The 22,515-nt window shown below is 36.2% G+C and overlaps 1 protein-coding gene across 1 annotated transcript in view; it reads right to left on the bottom strand.

Moving 5' to 3' along the window:
- Nucleotides 1-7,034: 7,034 nt before the first annotated feature.
- Nucleotides 7,035-22,515, bottom strand: part of PDK3 (pyruvate dehydrogenase kinase 3) — a 674,093-nt gene continuing 658,612 nt past the window's right edge. The window contains exon 12 of the transcript XR_010068065.1: nt 7,035-7,051. The gene's annotated coding sequence lies outside the window, so the exon portion shown is untranslated. The remainder of the gene's footprint in view (nt 7,052-22,515) is intronic.

Below are 22,515 nucleotides of genomic sequence, written 5' to 3'. Positions count from 1 at the left end.
ATAATGTACAAAATAAAGAGTGAAAGGTCATGAAAGAAAAAGGTCATGAAAGAAAAATTAATTTCTGTCAAGGTAACATGCTTCCAATTTTCTGTGACTTTAACTAGAATGCATAGTCAAACTTGGTCTGCCCTTTCTAATCTTTATCAGAAGTCTGATATTAAAACAGATCAATGTGAAGCCTAAGATAAAATTTGCTTAGCATCAGCACATGCTTCATTATTACTTAAAGAACCATATACAAAAAAATGCATTAACAAAAAAATTAAAAGTTGTTTTAAAATAGAATGTCAGTAGACATCAAATAACATGGAATGTTACAAGGGTCTTCAATTGACAATGGCTAAAAAATAAAATATGAACAATAAACACTATGTTCCTAATCTTGCTAAGGCAGGGTTTCCCAAACTGTGATGTCTACCTCCTTGGGGAGTCCAAGGAAGGTGTGAAGAACCTTTTAGTTACATTGTTACAATAAATCCACCTTTCCCAAAGTTTCATTGTATTGTTTTCATTGCTCATTTGTGTTCCTTTTGGTGTTTGGATTTTTAGGGAAGGTGCGTACATTAAGATTACACTAAAGAGTGATGTGATGGCAAAAAGTTTGGGGACCTTTGTGCTATGGCTCATTTTGGTCTTGATATAATGTGATAGGCTTCTTACCAATTGCAATGGGATTTATGGGATTATGCATGGCTTGAATCATAAAAGTCACGCAGATTGTTAATATATAGCCAATAATAATTGCTTCTGAAGTTTTATACAAATAGTTACTTTGTAAATAAAAGTTATATTACTTAATATTTTTCTCTACTATAAACTCATAGGGTCATTCTGTCTTAGTACAAATTCAAGTGATAGGTTCCAACAGGGTTACTTGTAAAAGGCAACAACTGAGAAACAAGTAGGAAACACCATGGAAACCTTCTCAGAAGTACAAAACAAATCATACAAAGAAATATAAGGGTACAGGTCACATGCATGCACATATGCACAAATCTGTCCAGTGCAAGCTCAATAAGCTAATAGCCAGGAGATTAGATTTTTTAAAAAAATGTTAAAATGATTTTTAAAAAAGAAGCAGAATACCCTGCTTATTACTTGGAAATGTACTTCTAAACAGAAGTACTTCCATTGGCCGTGCAGATGGGGAATCTAGTAAAGATAGGCTGCAATATTTATTTTAGGGCTACCAGATTAGAGGTGCAGAAATTGAGAGTACTACTAGATGGTAGCTAAGAGTTAGAAAAAACTCTGATTCATGCTGGCATCTGATGAATATCTCTATTTTTACAGTGCAGATCCAGTAGCTTTATTCAGCAGCAAAAACCATGAAGGGACCTCTTGCTGAAGGTGGAGAGATACAGTGTGCTATTCTGTGGTCATTCATGGGAGGACTATCACAGTAGAATCTGTGCTCTGGAAAGCTCTTTCCTCCCTACCGCCAAAAATATCAGAGAATTCATCTAAACACAATCCCTTTCACAATTTCATGCAATTTCCCTCTTAGGGAGATAACTAAAATTCTGCTGTGAGCTTTTAAGTGGAAGAGAAAAATGTCAATAAATAAACCTTAAATTATCTGTTTTGCCTCCATCTGCTGAAAAACAAATACACATCACTGTCTATGTCCTGCATACATTCTACTGCAGTGTTTCTCAACCTTAGCAACTTTATGTTATGTGGACTTCAACTCCCAGAATTCCCCAGCCAGCCATGTCGAAGTCCACATATCTTTTTTTTTATTAGTAATTGTTCAAGATATAATGCAGAATATAAGACTGACAGCATACAAGTCTAAAAAAGAAACAGGAAAAGCTCAAATGCCCCAGGAATAAGCATAAAAGCATAGCAGACCAGTGGCTTCTGACCTTTTCCAGCACAGTTATAGAAGTACTTAAAAGCTAATCTCTTACTATTAATTAAACATTTAGTAATATTGTATGTCAATATTACTAAACCATTCAGTCATCAAGACCTAAAATCAAGACTTCATTCTTTTGCATTACAAGCAAATAGTTCAAGAGTGGCTTCCAGATGGAAGCGAAGACCACATTTCTTAAAGGTGCTAAGATTGAGAAACACTGTTCTACTGTGTTCCAGTCATCTTAACAAAAACATTCTCACCAGCTGAGAAATAAGTTCCCTTTTAACTCTTGCTTTTTTTTTATTCACATGTAAACAGTTAAAATGAGATACTCCTAAGAAACCAACCATTGTTGTTTGTAGAAAAAAGAAAGCTTACAGAGGTTTTACCTTGGCTTCAAAAAGTAGCTAAAAATAGAGAGACTTGCCAGTATGGAACCAAAAAATGTTGCTGGTAATACATTTTGGGATTGAATTTGGGTGTTTTGTTCCCATTAATGTTTGCAGCACAATAAGCAGTCAGTAGCAATCATTTTTGCCTAATAAAACCTCCCCCCCACAAAAAAAAACCTGGCATAATAGTACAAAGTTGTATACAAACAGGAAAAGTTCTGGCTTTTAAAAGTACGTATATCAGGAAGATTTAATTTAAAAGCCTGAACTACAGAAACTTGCATCTCAAACAACAAAAGCAGATTGATTTCAATATTTTTTTAAAAAAAGTTATTAGTCTATTTATGTCAACAGTTGCATTAGTAGAGGAAGATGTTTATGGCATCTCCATCTTACAAGAATTTTCGTATGCAATATTTTAAAAATTGTAATAGATTGGAATGTTGACCTCCTAATGTGAATCTTTAGTGACTTGCACACTTCTATTTGCCATCAAGGATTATGCTGAGATTCCCAGCCTTAATATAAACCATCCCAAACCCTTTTCCATGGCCCAAGGTTCTATCAAAAGGTTCCTGTAATTTCTATACTAGGGCTCAAAAATGAAAAAGATGACTAAAGCAGTAATTTTTTCAAGGAAGTTTCATGTTTTATTGTACAGGAAAGAGCTAATTTTATAGTCTGCAGACTTCAAACTGTCTTCAAAAGAAAATGACACATGCCACCATTCTCCAGCCCTTGCTGCTTGCAAAGAGCAAAGGGACTTGCTCTAAGCAATCAATTCAGGAAGAGAAGCAGATGAACTACCTAATAAGCAATAAAAATCAGATCATAAAACATTCTTGTCAATATGTCAGTGAGCAAGTAACCGGTGAAGGTTGACTAACAAAGGGGGTCATACAGTCTGATTTCTTACTCCTTGCAAGGACACTAACAGATGAGCTTTTCTCACTATAAGAAAAGTGAGACTTCACAGATCCTATCCTGGGAAGGTATCATATATCAGAGTCATCAATTTGGTTGGCATAAAACTGAGCTATGAGAACAAAGCACTGGCAGTGTGGAAAGTAAATGTGAATCAAATTACCTAGGTAAATGTCTTTGGCAAGCAAAGTACCCTCACTTTTTCCTTATCTGTCATAATATTGAATAGGAACAGCATTGAAAAATAAGATAAAAAGTTTTGCAGGTAATTGAAGAGTAAAACTCACTTAAGTGTAATGAAAATAAATTTTCATGTCAGAGAATCCTTAATCCTGGAAAACAAGATGAAAAAGAAATGATGCATCAGAATTGCAGATCCTATCCTTATAGCAGGGATGGCAAACTTTTTTTAAAAAATTAAGGCTGAATTCTGTCATAGGTTGCAAGCTGTATACCATCAATGAGCAGAGCTGAAGAAACAGTAAGTGGAAATAGAATGAAGCCAGTAGGACCACCCAGTAGGCCAACCATCTCTTCTGACCCTTCCTCATGTGATACTTTTCTCTTTCTCTCATTCTCTCTCTTTTTGATATGGTATAAGAGGCTCTCTCTTCACCAAGCCTTTTCCTTCCTGACTCTTACACCATAATCCTGCAGAACTTCTTTTCTTCCCCTCAGCTAGCTCCTAGGAGATTGAAAAGGGGGAAAAGGCATCAGTCAAATTCCTCTCTTGCTATTTAACTTCAAAAAGAAGAACACTAACCTTACTAGAGGCAGAGTGAACCAGTCTCCAGGCCAACTATGGGTACTCTGTTGATCCAATGGCAACCTTTATAGCTTGCACTATCAGAGCAGCCCTTTATATTTATTTTGATTTATTTTAGAAGGTTACACATATTTTTCTCCCAAGTAATAGGCTATAAGAGATAAAAGGGAAAAAAAAGTATAAAAATCAATATGGTATTGATTTTAGTATCATTTAGTATCATTTAGTATCAGCGGTGGCGCTGCGGGTTAAACCGCTGAGCTGTCGATCGGAAGGTCGGCGGTTCGAAACCGTGCGGCGGGGTGAGCTCCCGTTGCTCGTCCCAGCTTCTGCACACCAAGCAGTTCGAAAACATGCAAATGTGAGTAGATTAATTGGTACCGCTTCGGCGGGAAGGTAACGGCGTTCCGTGAGTCATGCTGGCCACATGACCCGGAAGTGTCCTATGGACAACGCCGGCTCCAAGGCTTTGAAACGGAGATGAGCACCGCCCCCTAGAGTCGGACACGACTGGGCTTTACGTCAAGGGAAACCTTTACCTTTACCTAGTATCAATATGGAATTATTTTTAACTTAAGTTTAATTTTAAGTTTAAATTTAATCTAGATCATATAGAAATATATTGTTTCTTCTTCTTATCTTTAAAATATGAAGACTTTCAAAAATGTGTAAGACACATCCTGAATGCATCCCTTAACTGAAGGGAGCTGAGTATCATTGGCCAGTGTCCCAGCCCTAGAAGAAGGCAGTGACAAATGACTTCTGAAAATCATGCCAAGAAAACTGCAGGTACTAGTCCAGGAGTCAAGATGGACTCAAAGATACTTTCCCCCCCAAATGACAATAATAACTGAGATTGTCTAAAGACAGAATCTAAGGATTTGCCAACCAATTTAAAAATTAAAGGAGACAGATGGCATCCTTGAGTGGTGCCACAATATAACATAATATGTCAAGAAAGAAAACCATGTGTAATGACTCTGGCTCCTGAATAAAGGTACAAACTTCTAAGACAATGGATAAAAATGGTGGAAACCCATATCTTCCTGGAACACACTTCATAAACTGAATCTGAACCTAGGCCTAATTTTGTTGGAAAGATTTAGGGTTAGGGTTAGGAAAGTATCTTACTAGCATCCTGTCACAGAAATGTTTAATTAGTTACATAGCTTAAAAAGCTTTGTTTCCTAGATTTTTAATTGAGTTAGGAGACAAAGTAATAATGTATATATAAGACAGCATGTAATTATGTGACACTTTGGACAGATTCAGTCAGTAATTACAATTTGGTATCAATAAAGATAACTTTTTAAAGTATTGTTGTTATATCCTAGGGATATAAAAGTCACAATACACAGGGAAGTTTAAAAATGAGAGAAAAAATGTTAATCTGGCATGAAAGATTCTGACATCATTTAGAGGCAGAAAAGATTTACCATGCATCCTGTTTTGAAAAGAAAGAAAATCATTGTGTGGAGGGAAAATCAGATAATTATATATGTCAAGTTTCAAAATAAACTCCTAATGTAAGCATCTCTGAAAGGAGATGAGAATTAAAACTGTTTGCTTAGTAAAGCAAATGCAATATTCCCTAAAATATTGTGCACAACATACATTGATCCAACAGAGGACAAAATTCAATTAAACCATGGGAGAAGGCAGGTGTGCAAACACAGCTGTTAGGAGAACAAAACAATTGAGTGTAAAATGAGTTGTATGCAGATATCTCAGCAGAAAAATTAGCATAGAAAATCTAAAATTCTCTTCTCCTTCACTGTTCCATTCAAAAAACTGGCAATTTAATTCCAGTAAATGATTGACTTGGTCACCTATGCTATTTCTATCAAAAGACAATAGGCTAAGCCAAGCAGAGATTTCCCTTACATGGACATCTGGAGGATCTGACTATAAAACAGACAAAGGCCTTGCTGCTGTTAGGATGGCTGTATAAGCACACTAAGCTTCCTTGGAGAAGTAAATGATGCTTTTCTGTGATTCTTCCTTGTTCTCTGTCTTCTTTTATCTCTCTAAAAATCAGCAAAAGTTTTTTTTTCCTCTCAGTTCCATCATAACTAATGGGGCACGAACTATAGAGCTTCCTGCTGCAAAAATGCAATTCTGTAGAGGGTTCTTTTAGATGAACACCTGTGAAAGGTTATAGGTCCCCTGTGCAAGCACCGAGTCATGTCTGACCCTTTGGGGGGACACCGCTTTCGTGACATTTTCTTGGCAGACTATAGAGTGGGGTGGTTTGCCATTACCTTCCCCAGTCATCACCTTCCCCAGCAAGCTGGTACTCATTTTACCCACCTTGGAAGGGTGGAAGGCTGAGTCGACCAAAGCCGGCTACCCAGAGAGAATCCAGCTTCCACTGGGATCGAACTTGGGTCGTGAGAAGAGTTTCGGTTGCAATGCTGCCACCTACCGCTCTGCACCACACGAGGCTCAAGCTGAACACCTAAGAAACTGTTATTATCTGCAATGTCTTACTGAACTACAGTTCCTGGTTGGAGATCTCTGTTGGTAAAATTCTCTCATGATCACCCAAGACTTCTGACCCAAGTGGACACGTAGAGTTAAAGCAGAAAAAGCAGTTACAGTATACGTGTCAGAAAGAAGAATGATGGAGAAGCATTATTTTAATTGTTCCAGTCTCCTGTGGTTCAGTCTTGGGTATGTCATTAAAACACCATTATGTTTAGTTAGGATTACTGATACGTTTGCATAGGATTCCACTGTTATCTGTAGAATCCCATATAGATTATTTTTAAAAAGACCCTATACTCAGCAACCTTTATCCAGAATTGGATATGCACAACATATTAGGTGAACTACATCGGGTAGTTTGAGGTTCAGAATGTTGAGGGGATCCATCCATAGTCTTAGCATGCCATGGGAATTAGATCATCATGTCAGTTTATGAGAAAGGCATAGTAATAGGCATAGTAAGCTGTCTGAACCCAGAAGTTGGAATTAGGGTTAAAAACATTGCATGAAGTCAGCCCATGTTGTAAATATTGTATGTGGACAAAATAATTTAATTTTTAAAGTAGCTGAAGATAGAGGGATGAAACTCAGTCTGAATTATACAATTATATAATCCTAACCCATTATTTCTTATTGAGTAGATGGAAAATGTTTAGACATCTTATTCTCCCACATCTGGAAGCTTCTAGATTCACACTATACTACTTGAGGTGCTACTGGTTGCCTCTGAACAGCATGTATCATTGCCCTAACAATCTGTAGTACAAGGACAAACAGCCTTTGCCTCATCTCCCTACAGCTTCTCTATACACATACACAAATACTATTAGTCTTGCTGAAGCTTACTCAGTGCTTCTTTCAGCATAATGTATAGAAAGTATTGTAAACAGCCACCCAGTCCAGTATGGCACCAGGCAGTCAACCTTACTACACTTTATAACCCTGTTCCATGTTAATGCTGGAACTTGCACAAACAAATATGGGCACAGAGAAGTTGTACAGTAACTGAAAATATTCTGACACATTTATGGCATTTCTTTTTAAAAGTCACTGCTACAGATGTTTGTTCAAATCTGAAATAAATAAATAAATGTTCGATGTAGATAGATATATAGAGATAGATTTTTGTCACAGTGTTCATGAGATAGACAAAATTTTGTCAAACCAAATGTTTGTATTGGTTAAAAATATTAAAGATAAAATAGAGTTAAGCATCAATAAATAGCTGACAAGGTAATTCTAACATTTTTTTTTCTGTCACACAGATACAAATAGATGAAAGCCTATCTTATCAAACAAATTTCCTTAAATACTAAAAGCTCATTTGAAAAAAAATGCATCTGCCAGTGGAATGACTATTTCATAAACTAAAACTTCATTTTGAGAGGTCCTTGTTTTGCATTAAAAAACACAAACTGCTAGAACCTCTTTTTCATCCTAATAACAAAAATATAGTTCTTACCATTATTCCTATATCTCCTCTATAAAAATGTGTGTCATCCTTTAATTTCAGTCAGCAAATTCCCAAAGAAGACATTTTGGATGAGAGAATTTATTACATTTGCACAACTAGACATGTGACTATAAATGAAACGAACAAAGAATATTTTGTACACATAAGAATTCTACTGCCATCATGAGCATTTTTTCTTTATAACACATGAAAGAACTTTTTTAAATCAAATATCCACATTAAAGGTATAGTTTTTAAAGAAAGGTAAAGTATTTTGTGAAAATACTATGCCACAAGTGTTATGTTAAATAACAGCTACATATTTATATTATTACTTTTAATGCAGACTTTTCTTTTTCAACTTTTGCCAGAAGTGTCTATAAAAATATACAGTGGAATATGTATTAGATACATCCAAAATCTAAATCCCTAATTTAAAGTGAGCTGCTTTTGACCAATTCTGTGACTCCGTCATCAAGTGTTCCATGACAAGACCTGAATTCATGAAACTGGAACCAGGAGTCTGATTTTCATGCTTTCAAAATGCATTTTTTAAAAATAAAACTATGTTTTGTCTCTTTTCCCCTTAAGCTTTTGTAATCACATTTTTACTGAGATGTAGGATATCCACTTCCACTGACAACACCAGCCAAAGTATATGAGAAAAGTAATAATTGTATGCCTCCAACTTATAAAGATTCTTTTTGCCAACTCCCAACCCCCAGTGTATCTGTTTGAAATGTTTCCCCACGGAAGTAGAAGCTCAGGGTTATTTAATTCTGCCAAAATCCAAAATATTTATTTTTATTGTTTATTAAAGTTCTAACTCAAAACATCTGAAATCAGGCAGGCTTCAGAACTTTTCAAAATAATTTCCTATGTCTGTAAACAGGTTTTTAACAATACACCTACTTGTTTTCTTACGCTGGTTAGGGAAGCATGAACGTCCCTTCAGACTTCAATCCTGGACAGACCATACAGCTGCTCTTAGATTTAAATCATACTGTTTTCAGAAATTCAGGCCCCAACAGGATTGTGTTCTTAATGCATACCCTTAATTTAAATATTTTGCAACTGGAATAAAATGGATACAAAAAATATTACATGTGAGAAGGAAAAAAAGAAGGTAAAAGACTTCTAGTTTCTATGTATTTGTTATATTTATATTTTTGTGTTTGTTTGTCTGTTTGTTTATATATTTAAGAGGCCATCTGACTCCCAAACTACCATGGGCTGCTTATGAGAGAGAGAGAGAGAGAGAATAATATACATTATAATAGGATTTTTTAAATAAAAAACAGTCCAGAGTTTTGACTATAACTGACTTCAGTGTCATATGTATATATTTCATAGATGATTAATGTTTTGTGTGTGCATGTGTGTGTGTGTGTGTGAGCGCACACACACACAGAGAAGTATTCTTCCTAAGTCACATTTTTTTAAAATACTATTCTTGGCATTTTTCACTTTGATTCAAGATGTCTTGAGAAAACTCAAGAAATTAGTTTTGATCAAGTTCTCTGCTAATTGCATTATATTTCTTTTATACTTATTATAAAGAGATGACTAAAAGAAATATATGGTTAAAAGCAAATTATACTGAGACATTCATGAGAGATAACAGAGTCATCTATTTCCATGAATTGAATTTTTAGCAGCTATAGGCTTGCACCCAATTTCCACATTCATTTTAAGCGTGGAATTGTTACTCTGATAAAACCCTTCGCTCTCCTTTTGTCAAAGATTTATTTTCAAATGTCCCAGTGTAGTGAGAACTACTATAATTGGTATCTGCAGAAAAAATTCAAAATAAATCATTTTACGGGAGAATTGAAAAAATATTCATGAAACAACTGGAGAATTCTGTATCCTGGTGATTAATCTCTGAATTGACCTCACATTAGTTTGAGAACAGGATACTGTGAAGTCATAGAACATATGAATAAAGAAATGTAGCTTTCTTCAGGATGGATGATATGAGAATTCTGCTGTATTCCCACAGAAACATCTGTATATCTGCATCTCATTTCCTACCAGCAGTCCTAATCAAACCATTACATCATAATTTAAGTATTAGGAAGCAATGCAAAAACAAAACAAATGTCCACTTGATGATGAATAATGCATTGATGTATCCAGTAAGAGGAATAAAGCATGAGATTAAATTATATAGAGTGAGATTATTAACGTTACTACAAACACATGTTATATATAGTGTTGAGATCAGTTACCACACAAAACAGCAGAGGAACAGGCCCAGATAGTCTTTTTTCTCCGATAATTCCTGGCTACTGCTGAAACTAAAGACAAATCAGAACCAAATGCCTCCATCCTTTCCTATACCCTAAACAGTGATTAATCTGCCTTGAAATGCCAACCTCCAATCTCCCATAATTATGGAATAGAGTACAGAGATACATTTCACCTTATGGCCTGACCAAATACTGTACATCCAGATACATTATATTTCTGCTATGAACTTGAGATTCATTTCCACTGTATACAAATCAAAGAAGACTGTCTTAGCATGAAACAAAACAAAATATAGATATGCAATAAGCAGACTGTAACATTCTTAGGATAAAAAACAGTTGCAGTAGGGATTCCTTTTCATGTCTTTATATTTCTTGACTTTTGTTCTTCTGCTCAGGCTGGAATTATGAGCTAACTACAGTGCCAGAGCCAGTATTTTAGTCATGCAAAATGGAATTATATCCACAACCTCTGAAATACTAGAATGAATGTTGGTAATGTTTCTTTACCAATGGCAGATTATTAGTTCTTCCACCATTATCACAGCCATATATTCATGGGACTACTAATAAATACTGTGCTTTCTATGGAGAAGCTTTCTCAGGAAGCAAGTTGTAGAATAATTATTCCAAGTTCAAGCTGTAGCAGATACCAGCAAGTAAAGAAAAAAGTTTTTCCAGCGGTGATCACTGGATCCATTCTGCAACAACTGATACCAGCATTAGGATGGTTGCAATGCTTATCAACATGCATAGTGTCACAGGTTCGTTTGATACCCAAGGGTTGTTTACTCAGACTCACCAAGACATTCCCAATGAGACACTGCGCATGAAGACTTTTTGTTTTCCTCTTTTCTGTTGGGGGTTATTTTACTTAGAAAACCACTAGTTACAGTATAAAAGTGCTCTTTCTACCCAGGTGACCAATTTATACAATTTCCAACTAACCTATATTTCTATCACTATCGCTACGGTAAACGATGTCTATTCTAACTAATACATGTAGGTTACTAAGCTATGACTGTCACTATACCACGCTATTACTATAACTATTGAACACTACTACTATCTCCAGGATACAAGGCTCCTTTAAAAGGACAAAGTCTCACTTGCTCCTGGCATTTTTACAAACCTTTACTGCTGCACTCTCCCTCGCTTTCTCCTGTTGTCTGCTTCTCTCCTACGCACCCACCACATCACCCCCCACTCAGCTGTTCCAAACACAGGGCTTTTTAACAATCTCCATGCCATTCTGACGCTGAGATGATTTAGGAGTAAAGGGGAGGAACACATTCCCAGCTGCCTGCAAGCAGGGTACAGCCCGTCCTCCCACATACCCCCCCCTCCTTCATATAAAGAAAAACAACAAATTTTATTTTGTTTTTTTCTTTTCTTTTCTCTTCTTCTATGCTTAGGAGGTGAGGGCGAGTTAGGTATCCTCCCCAAATCTTGAGAGGAAGTCCGCAACCCAGTTCTGTTGTTCTGCTTTAGGGGTAATATTAAATGTTTAAGGCTACAAGGAGAGATACCACCGGGTCAGTCTTGGATTTCTGTCCTTCATTTGCTGGAGCCACTTCAGAAGTTGGTGGTCAGTGACCACTGTAAACTCTCTACCCCATAGATACATTCGGAATGCTTCGATAGCCCATTTGATGGCATACACTTCCTTTTCGATTGTACTATATTTTTGTTGTCGAGAGAGTAGCTTTTTTAGAGATATAACTGATAGGATGGGCCACTCCATCATAGTTTTGCACAAGTACAGCACCCAATCCCACATTAGAAGCATCCACGTGTAATTCAAATGTGTGGTTAAAGTCTGGACTGTGCAATACTGGTTTTTCACATAAGGCTTGTTTTATTTTTTTGAATGCCTCCTGGCATTCTTCTGTCCATCTTATTTTGGCAGGCTCTGTCTTTTCATAAGGTCAGTCAGAGGTTGTGCCAACATAGAAAAATGGGGTATAAAGAGTTGATAATATCCAGCCAACCCCAGGAATGATCTTACATCCTTCTTAGTTTTTGGAGGTTCTACTTTTTTCACAGTTTCCACCTTTCCCTGTTCCAGTTTAACTTTTCCTTTTCCAATGATAAAGCCCAAATAGCAGATTTCCTGAAAACCTAAATGACATTTTTTGGGATTTATATGCCGACCAGCCTCCTTTAAACTATCTAATACTAGTCATATATGATCAAGATGTTCCTTCCATGATTTACCATAAATGAGGATGTCATCCAAGTAAGCTGCACACCACTTGTCTCTTCTGGCAATAGTTGATTCATTAGCCTTTGGAAGGTTGCAGGCACTCCATGCAACCCAAATGGCATATGTTTGAATTGAAACAGTCCATGCGGTATGGCAAATGCTGTTTTTTCCTTGGATTGGTTGTCCAACAGAATTTGCCAATATCCCTTTGTCAGGTCCAAGGTTAGATACTTGGCACCATCTAATCCATCCAGGAGATCGTCTACTCGAGGCATCGCATAGTTATCAAATCTGGTTTCCTTATTCAGTTTTCTCTAGTCTACACAGAACCTTGTCTCCATTTGGCTTTGGCACTAAGACCACTGGCAAAGAACAGTTACTTTCAGATGGCTCAATAATATCCATTTCCAGAATCTTATCAATTTCCATTTTCAACAGCTCCTTCTACTTTTCCGGTACCCTACAAGGTCGTTGCCAAATAGGCCGGTGTTTCCTGTATCTATTCGATGTTTATCTGTCAACCCCGGTTGGTGGTGAACATTGTCTCTTAGTCAATGTTGAACTTTGTTCAACTCTTCCTGTTAACTTTTTGTTAGGTCTACATTTATGTCCATCTTCCCAGATGATGGCTGTAAGATGACATCCCGTGCTTGATCCACTAATTCAGGATGTCTTTCCTTTAAAACCAGCAATGCCAAAGAGTCTGTTCTCTCATGCTCCTTGCACAATAGGTTGGCATGGTATATTTTTTTCTTTCCATTTTCCATGGTGATTTCATAGTTTACTGGTCCCATTCATCTTGTCACTGGTCCCATTCATCTTGTCATTCATCTTGACCCTGCTATTTTGCTAATAATTTACTTTCCCTACTTGGTAATAATAGGAGTACCTGATCCCCTATTCTAAACTGTTTTCCCTTTAAACCTCTGTCATAGAGTGTTTTCTGTTTCTCTTTGGCCCTTGCCATATGTTCCTGAACTATCTTTCCTAATGTTTTTAATTTATCCATCTGTACTAGGATATATTCAATTATATTCTTAGGCCCTTCAATCCTTTCGCTCCATCCTTCCTTGATCACATCCAAAATTCCTCTAGGCTGCCTTCCATACAATAATTCAAATGGACTAAAACCTGTGGAAGCTTGCGGTACTTCTCTATATGCAAACAAAAGAAATGGCAACCAGGTGTCCCAGTATCTGGGTTCTTGGCCTGCATATTTTTTCAACATATCTTTTAGCGTTTTGTTTTTCATTTTTCTCCCACCATTTCTCCCCACCATTCTGACTAAAGGGGAGGAACGCAATCACAGCTGCCTGCAATCAGGGTACAGCCCATCCTCCCACACACAGCACATGCATCTAATTCTCATTGTGCACTTCTGCTATAGTTGTGCATTCAAACACACTTTGGATCCCACAACAAATCATCCAAATGCAGAAGCAATCATTTACTCCACCCTGTTGTCAGTATGTTCTGTACATTCAAATGCAAATCTACTCTTGCAGTTACAGAGCAGGAATTCTCACAATACGACTTAGAAGTGCCAAAAAGTCTTTGTTGATTTCTTCAATTCTTTTCAAGATCTGCTTGTCAATCTTGATCTGCCAATGTGCCTAGTGGTTAGCCTTTCATTGACTGAAGCGAGTAACGTCAATACCTTTCCTAGGAAGGCAATGAGCAATAGCACCAGATAGGGAGGAGACTACGTCCAAAGCAGAGTTCAATATCTGAAATTATTACATGAATTGATCTTTATGAGTCATGGTAATAAACTTTGAATTAAACATATTCCAAAGAACTCCAGCTGACTGTCATAGATCTGGAGATGGTACAGACCGAGGCAAACTCTCCTTAAGAAGATTTTTTATTGCAAAAGGAAAATAAATTGCTTTACATCAAACAGTGATGTACTTTCTCATCTATTATACTATTTCTGCCTTTTGTTCTCTATTGTCTTTTATTATTTTTTCTGCACTGTACTCCTATATTCTTGTTTTATATACTTATTTTCTCTTCATATGCCTTATACTTTTTACCCTTGAAATCTATTCTATTGTTTATTCCTAATGCCTCCTTTTCTACCTATTTTTGCTTTTACTTATTTCTTTATGCTGACCTTCAGTATGTATTGTGTTACTTATTTTTATAGTTTCATTGTACTTCTAAGATTATTAATTCTACTCTGTAGCTATATTTCTTATATCTTACATTCAATTTTCCATTTCTCAGTCCTCTATTTATCTAGTACAGTTTCTAAATCCTCATGCCTAATACTCCCTCTCCCATCTCCACAAACGTCTTCTAGTCACTTGATTGATACCTTCTCTGGCTGGTCCCATTTGTCAGTACTGCAGGCAGCAGAGAAGGGATTCTGTGACACTTGCCTTTAGCTCCTGCCAGCTTCCCTGTGGGCTTTTGGCTGCCCATCTCCTTCTGAAGGGGGTTGCTGTGGCATTGTCTAACCTCCCACTGGCATACATGCTTTTTCTGTGGTCTTTTCTGGGCATCAAATTTACCTTCAAGGCCCTCCTTCACTTGCCTCTGGCACCCTTTCAGGCTGACTTGTGTCTTATCTCCTTCTCTTGGGTTGCCAGGCTGCTGCAGCCATCTCTCATCAGGTAAGCAATCCAGGCCTTTGCTGCTAGAGCTTCCATCACTATTCAGCAATTGCTCTTTGGCCAGTACTGCCTTGCACCCCACTACAACTGTTGAGGCCCTCTGGGACCCTCTCTCTGCAGCCTCTGTAACTGTTGCCACTACTCCTGACTGGCTCTGCATGGGCAGAGAGAAAGAGATTGTGTATCTTCCCCACCAGCCCCTTCTTTTCCTGACTCGTCACATCTAGCTAGTGCCGGAAAGGAGACCATAGAAAATCCCAGCATTGTGGAGTACATTTGAAAAGTTTAGCAAAAATATCTTGGAAGAAGAGAATAATAAACTACTTCTCTGCTGTTGCCACCAAAAAACTCATATTCATATAGTCATCAGGAATGGAGCTCAACTTGAGGGCATCCTTACTTATCTTCTACATATGAAAAAAACCTGCTTTTGTAAGACAGCTTAAGATTTTAAAAAGCATCACTGAAAATCACTAGAAATTAAACTTGTTAGGTTTTTGCAACATAAACAGATTTATGGTACCTTTAAGAAAAACAAATTTATTATGGTATCAGCTTGCAAGGAGCAGGGTCCAGTCTGCTATATCAATGAAGGGAGAAAGTACAGACATGATAATTAAATTATTAATAGTAAACAGTTACAAAGAGGTGGTCATAATAGAAATATCCTGGCATTGGTAAACTACTTAACAGATGTAGTGTGATAAAAAAAAATTATTATCCAAATTCAAGTCATAGATAGTTTCTTGACTGTTTGTAATTCAGCAATGTCACCTTATAATCTTATTTTGGAGTTTTTGTGTTCAAGAATGCTAATATTTGTCAACAAAAAATCTGAACTATGACTGCTTTGTTTTTGTTTTTTCAGTTCTTTCCATTTTGGCCACTTTCACTTACATTTTTGGTTTGGCAAAAAACCAAAAAGGCTATTCTAATAGAGGGTTTCTTGCTCTGTCATCTTGGATCTCATAATTTTGTTCAGAAATTATATGCCTTATGTGCTGTGTCTCTGGGTTGTTTTCTATCTGTTATTATTATCATTATCATGATTGTTATCATTAACTGTAGATCTGTCATTTGGCAATGCTTCTCTCCAGGTGTCTAATTGCCTTTTCATCAGCAGAATGATTTGTCATCTGCAGACTGGTTTACTTGGCAGTAGTACTGCAGAGCCTCTCTTGGGAAGCATTAATAGGATGGAGAAAGGTTACAACTAGTAAACCTATAGGTTGTAACTGCCTCTTTGTTTCCAGCAAAGAGTTATTAAAGATAAGAATTTTTCTGTAAAATCTCTTCATAAACCAGTTTTTATGTGGTTGTTCTTAAAACCAGTGGCCATCTGGCTCCCATGGAAATACAAAACAAGTTTAATGCCTAAACACATGATATTTGGCAACCAAATACTATAATTTCTGTTGCTATAAGTTACTAATATTTTGAAATTATGTTCCAGCTTGCATAATATCACCTTGTTTTAATTAAAATCATGCCAGGCTAGATTGGTTCAAAGGCCTAATTGGTTTAGCTTTCTGTTCCCATAGAGTCCAAGCAGATCTTCTTACAAGGGCATCTGGGTGCCTATAACAAGCGTACAAGATAAGCAGGACATGAAGCAGATATAATTTCCCTGCCTGAAATACCCAACAGCTGGAACTGGGATGCATAGTGCTTCTGTTGCTGAAAGTAGTATGTTATCCTCCATATATCTGTTTAATCCCAGTTGAAAGCACTTCATATCCATACCAATACTTTTTAGTAGCAAAGACATAGTAAAGGGCAACAAGTTGAGCAGTTTAAGGATAAATTAATTCCTGGGGGGTATCAACAATTATGAATTACAATAGCTCTACAATTCTTCTAACAATAAAGAAAACATGCTGTACTAGATACAATCTTTTTTTTTTAATCCATTCAGTCGTGTCCAATTCTCAGAGACTGCCTGTACAAGTCGCTGCAGTTTTCTTGGCAAGGTTTTTCAGAAGTGGTTTTCCATTGCCTCCTTCCTAGGGCTGAGAGAAAGTGACTGGCCCAAGGTCACTCAGCTGGCTTCATGCCTAAGGCAGAACCAGAACTCATGATCTCCTGGTTTCTAGCCTGATGCCTTAACCACTGGTTCTTTATAAAACTCATGATGTTCTGAAACAGGGATGTAACAGTGTATGTATCAAGATGGTGACTGTGACTGCATGATTAAAGCCCCACCCCTTTTCACATGTGTCATGTGTAACACACATAAAAAGGGGCAGAGCTTCAATTCTGCAGTTGCAGCTGTTATCTTAACTCTTTTGGGTCCTGCACAAATATCCCTGTTCTGAAAACTTAAAAACGTGATTAAACTCTTACCATTATACTCTTGATTTTTAAAAATATTTTACAGTATTATATTCATGTACTTTACGGTGGATAGCTGGCATTCTCCTCACCAATTTAAATATTCTTTCCTTTCTTCTGCATATAGACTGAAGTATCCTGATACTTCATTCCTTTGGATCTAAAGTTAAGACATATGAAAAATGTTAGAATGATTTCAGATTGTATTTCCTGTGAATAGCCTCATTTGACGATAATTAACATTCATTTTTCAGATGGAATTTGTATCTTTGTTGAATAACAGCAATTTTATTGAGCTGATAAAACAAGAGATTCTAGAATGTTTTAAAATTAACGGGAATGCAGTTTCATCACTGGCATGGGATACAGCAAAAACATTTAACACAGGATGTATTGCTACCTATGCTTCCCATAAGAAGTAATGATTAAAGTTAAATTCACAGGCAATAAAGTTAAAGTTTAAGCATCCCACCCATCTATTCAGCAATATAGATTTTAGAACTGGTCCAAGCTTCAAAGGGTTACTTTGATTAATTAAGCTTTGATTGGATCACCAGTTGAAGCAGATTCACACAGCAAAGCAGATGTTTGTTTTGAAGTAGAGAAATGGTTCTGGGGGGCTTTGAAGCCCATCATAGTCTTCTGAAGTACTTCACAAGCTTGAGGGCTTTTCTTCTGTTTCTACACTTGTTACAGAAAATGCTGCAATCTCTCTGTCATACACAGAAAATACTGAGTATAGGTGTCTGGGGGAAAGGAGGAGGGAGGACGAAGCACACAATGCAGTACTTGCATCAAATCAAATCAAATCCAACCTTTATAACAGCCATAAGGCCAGCAGTCAGATACAAGTAAAAGAGGTAAAATAGAATATATAAGGATAAAAAGAAAACAGTACAAATTTTCAGTGTCAAGGAGTATAAGTATTTTTTTTAAAAAAAATTGAACATGCAGAAATCAACTGAAAATAGTTTGGCTCTAGCACACTTTTTAACTTCTTTTGTCCCCCTTTTTCAGTTACATTATTTTATTTTTGTTTGTTTTGTGCCTGCAAGTCAGTCTTGACTCCTAGATGAGCCCCTGCAGTTTTCTTGGCAAGATTTTTGGAAGAAAAAATTTGCCATTGCCTTCTTTCTAGGGCTGAGAGAGAGAGACTGGCCCAAGGTCACATAGCTGGTTTCATGCCTAAGGTGGGATGCATAGTGTTTCCTAGTTTCTAGCCGGTTGTCTTAACCACTAGACCAAACAGGTTCTCTATACGTTATTTTCTTAGAGCTACAAAATACATTAATGAAAATAACTGATTACAGTATTTGCTAGATGCTCTAAGTTATGGCTTTATACAGCTATGAGAACCAAACAGTCTAAACAAATATTGGATGGCTTGCAGGTATACTAATTTCTATTCAGGGGCAAACAAAATTCATAGACTTCCTCGTGTAATAAAAAAAATCTTATATGTACTGAGGCATGAAGTTCAATATTTATTTAACAATAAATTTGTTTAACAATAAATCATTTGGTAATTACAAGCATAGAGCAATTAAAGATATGCAGGTATTTCATCATTTTTTTTAGAAAGAACACTTGTGGAAGAAAAGTTCTGAAAAACTGTTCAATGTTATTTGCATACTTGAGGGATTCCATTCAAGAAATGCAAACCTTAAAAGATTTCTGTGTCAAATACACTGTCCTGATTACCAGGAAACACACTGAGGCGAGGACTTGGTCTCTAATATTTATTAGTAGTACTTAACAAGAATCCTAACAAACTGAGAAAGCGTGGGAAAACCCAGCCATATAAACCCCAAAGGTTAAGGCGGTCCCGATCTGTGTCTCTTTGAATGGCTGAACAGTTCCTCAGTGCTACGCATGCGCTTGACAGTCTGGGTGAGAGCCCCCTGCTCGCCATCCTTACTCATGACATACACTTTAGAAAAACATGTCTATATCCCATTGTTCATTTCTTTAAGAAAAAGAAATTAGCTGACATAAATTGATCTTCAGTTTCCATGTGAGATACCGTTGGGAGGTTGAACAGAGGTCTTCTTGGTAATGTCACTTTGATTATCGAACATCTTTCAACATCTGTTGTAGGCCGCCCAGTGTCATCCTGTGTGAGATGGGTGGCCATATACATGTGAGCAATAAATGAATAAATAAATCTTCAGCCTTACTAGACATGCAGAACCAACTGAAAGCATTACACTTTTCAATAATGTATTTTTTGGAGTTTTTTACTATTTGTTTTAAGGTTTACTAGTTCTTTCATTTATTTCTTTTTAAAACAAGCATTAGTTATAAGATGTAACAGTGGCAAGCCACTTTAGGGCATTATACTTTGAACCAAAGGCTTTAAAAATAGGTACATTTGGGTACAAGGCATACATTATTTTCTATAGAATAATAAGAAAACATCTATACAGACACTTAAAAACTTTGTGTTAATATTAATCAATAACAACTCTGGTATGAAAATTTCACTAGGAGAGGAAAGGTGAGTAAAAGTTCCTTTTATTCAAAAAGTTCCTGAATCATAATTATTTTATGAATTATAGCATACAGCTTTCATTTTAGCATCTTGTTTCAGATAAAATGAAGCTTTCTACTCTTGTGCTTTTCAACTCCTGCTTTAATTGGCATTTCAGCCCTACTGAAGCCAATGTAACATCCTTAAATCAGGCACTATGCCATTTCAACAGATGGAGAGGAATATAGATGTGAAATGTGACAGAAAATAATATGTTCAGAAAGGAATTTTTTCTACCCAGAAGTATTGAAAGGGCAATCTATGCTGATTATCAGTGCTTTATGACAAGAAATGTGGCATTTCTACTTCACATTCAATGCAGGTTAACTACATCAAATGGATTACGAGGTGAGTATTTGGCTGTTTGTAGTCATGCTTACCGGAAGTGCCAGTCTGCCCTTCTGCTCAGGGCCCTGCTGAAATTTATCTAATATACTTCCTGCAATCAATTCAGCTTCCTGCCAAATAATCAATGTGTGACCTTCCATAAGCTTCCACACTTTTAAAGTCTATTAAAAGCACCATCACCTGCCTTTTACACTATTGTGTACTAAATTAAATCTGTTAAACAAACTGAGTGGGGATGAAATATAACCTATACTGATTATCACTAAATAGTTCACAAATTAACACCATGTTGCAAATGAGGAAATAATGTGTCTCTTTCAGTCAAACATATGCCTCCAGTTAAATGATTAAATAGTTGGTGAACACTGAATGCCATCTGCTGACTAATGCAAAGTATTTACAAAGGCAAATAATTCCAAGTAGTAAGTTTAATAAATTGGTCTATAATTCAGCATAACCAAATTTGGACTGAGATATATATAATATATTTTATTTTTAAGCTAAACTTGGACATGTAAACTAATTAAAAGTGACTGATCATATATCTGATTTAAGGTTAACTTGTACATTAAACAAAACCCTTTAATATGGGTCAGACCTTAAGAAATCAATTAAAGCAGTACATTACTGGACAGTTTGGGATGAAATGAATTAAACATTAAGATTAATATTTCTAGTAAATTAAAAAATATTGAGTTATTATTTCTTACCAGGCTAGATGTATCCCATTTGTTTGCTATTATTAAAAGTTACAAAATGGTTTATTTCCATGATTATACATTTAGTACATTTTAAATTCCCAAAGCTGATATTTTTAACTGTAACGTGGCTAAATTATAAATCGTATTGGTGGTGAATATAAATCTAGTTCTGCACTCAGTTTTCATCTAGCTCTTCTCAGGATCATTTTACAATTACACAAATTACATGAGGATATTGCACAAATTATACAGTATCACTATATTTATACACATACACATGGTATTCTACAAAACATGTGGTACCATCCCAGCTCTTGTCTATATACTGTTAACACTTTGTGGAATCACCTGGTAGTCACAGGTCTTTTAGCAAATATGTGCCATGTACTTAAAATAAAATAAAGGCTACTTTTCATGCACATTACATGGAATTTAATTGGTGCATAGAAACATATATCAGTATATAGATTTTTTTAAAGTACAGTGCTAATTTTAAAGGAAGCTTGTAAACAGGCATTTATTTCTTATTTGGTCCCAATGTCTCCAGCATAGTGCCTCTGACTTAGATGTAGTGTTCCTAGCAACCATAAATTTTGGTTGATTCTTTATCAAACCAAATTTATAATCTTTCTTAGGTGGGTTATGTTATCATATCTTGTATCTTATTTCAAAAAGAGGCATTTATATCCCAAAAATGAAAGCACATTCAGCTCATAGGCAAGTTAGGGCCCAGTTAGACTCATTCTCATGATTTTCTATTTGTAAGGCAAAGATATGTTACTCAGAAAAGCTTTGGGGTTCTAAACTGTTTGCTAAGATGGATTTTAACTGGTGGGTTAAATTATGTTTTAACTTAAATTTTGCATTTTCCTTAATGTATATTTATTTAATAATATGTTTGATCTTCCCTTTAATAGATTATTGTCTTGTAGTAGTGAATGGGATTGCCCATCCCTATAATGATATGAGCTATACGACTGTAAGTGTATACTTCCAGAAGGGTTATCCTAATAGGCAGGGCATGAATGAGGGTTCAAACTAAAATCAATTTTCTGGAGAAGAAATGGCAACCCACTCCAGTAATCTGCCATGAAAACAAAACAGACACTTACAACTAGGACAATGTCAACATGATATTGGAAAATGCCTCTCCCCAGTCTGAGCCAAAGGTGTCCAGTGTGCCATTGGAAAATATCAGTGGGCGCATATGAATAGCACTGTTGCTTATGACATAGCTGATTTAAATCCAGAATGATGTCTCTGATTAAATGAGCTATAGAAAATATTACTAAGAATGTTCAGGAGTTAGCTAAGGGCTAGCAAAACTGCTTGAATCTTACAAAGGCAATGAAAATGTATTATGGACCTTGTAAGCAGGTAGGGAAAACACTAAAGGACTTTGATATTTGGTATTCCAGTACCATATAGGACAGTACTAAAGAACACTCAGATTATTGAACAATTACATTTGTGTCCCATGCTAGTGAGATAATGCTCAAGATTTTGCAACTGAGACTTCAGCAATACATAGAATGAAAATTGCCAGATACAGCAGATACATTCAGAAATGGCATGCAGGATCATATTACTAACATCCAATGGATAATAGTAAAGTCAAGGAAGTTCCAAAAAGACTTCTA

This window comes from Candoia aspera, chromosome 5 (genome assembly GCF_035149785.1).
Source record: "Candoia aspera isolate rCanAsp1 chromosome 5, rCanAsp1.hap2, whole genome shotgun sequence".
NCBI classification, from domain to species: Eukaryota; Metazoa; Chordata; class Lepidosauria; order Squamata; family Boidae; genus Candoia; species Candoia aspera.
Note: the sequence above shows the minus strand (reverse complement) of the source record. Positions and strands in the feature narration are given on the sequence as shown.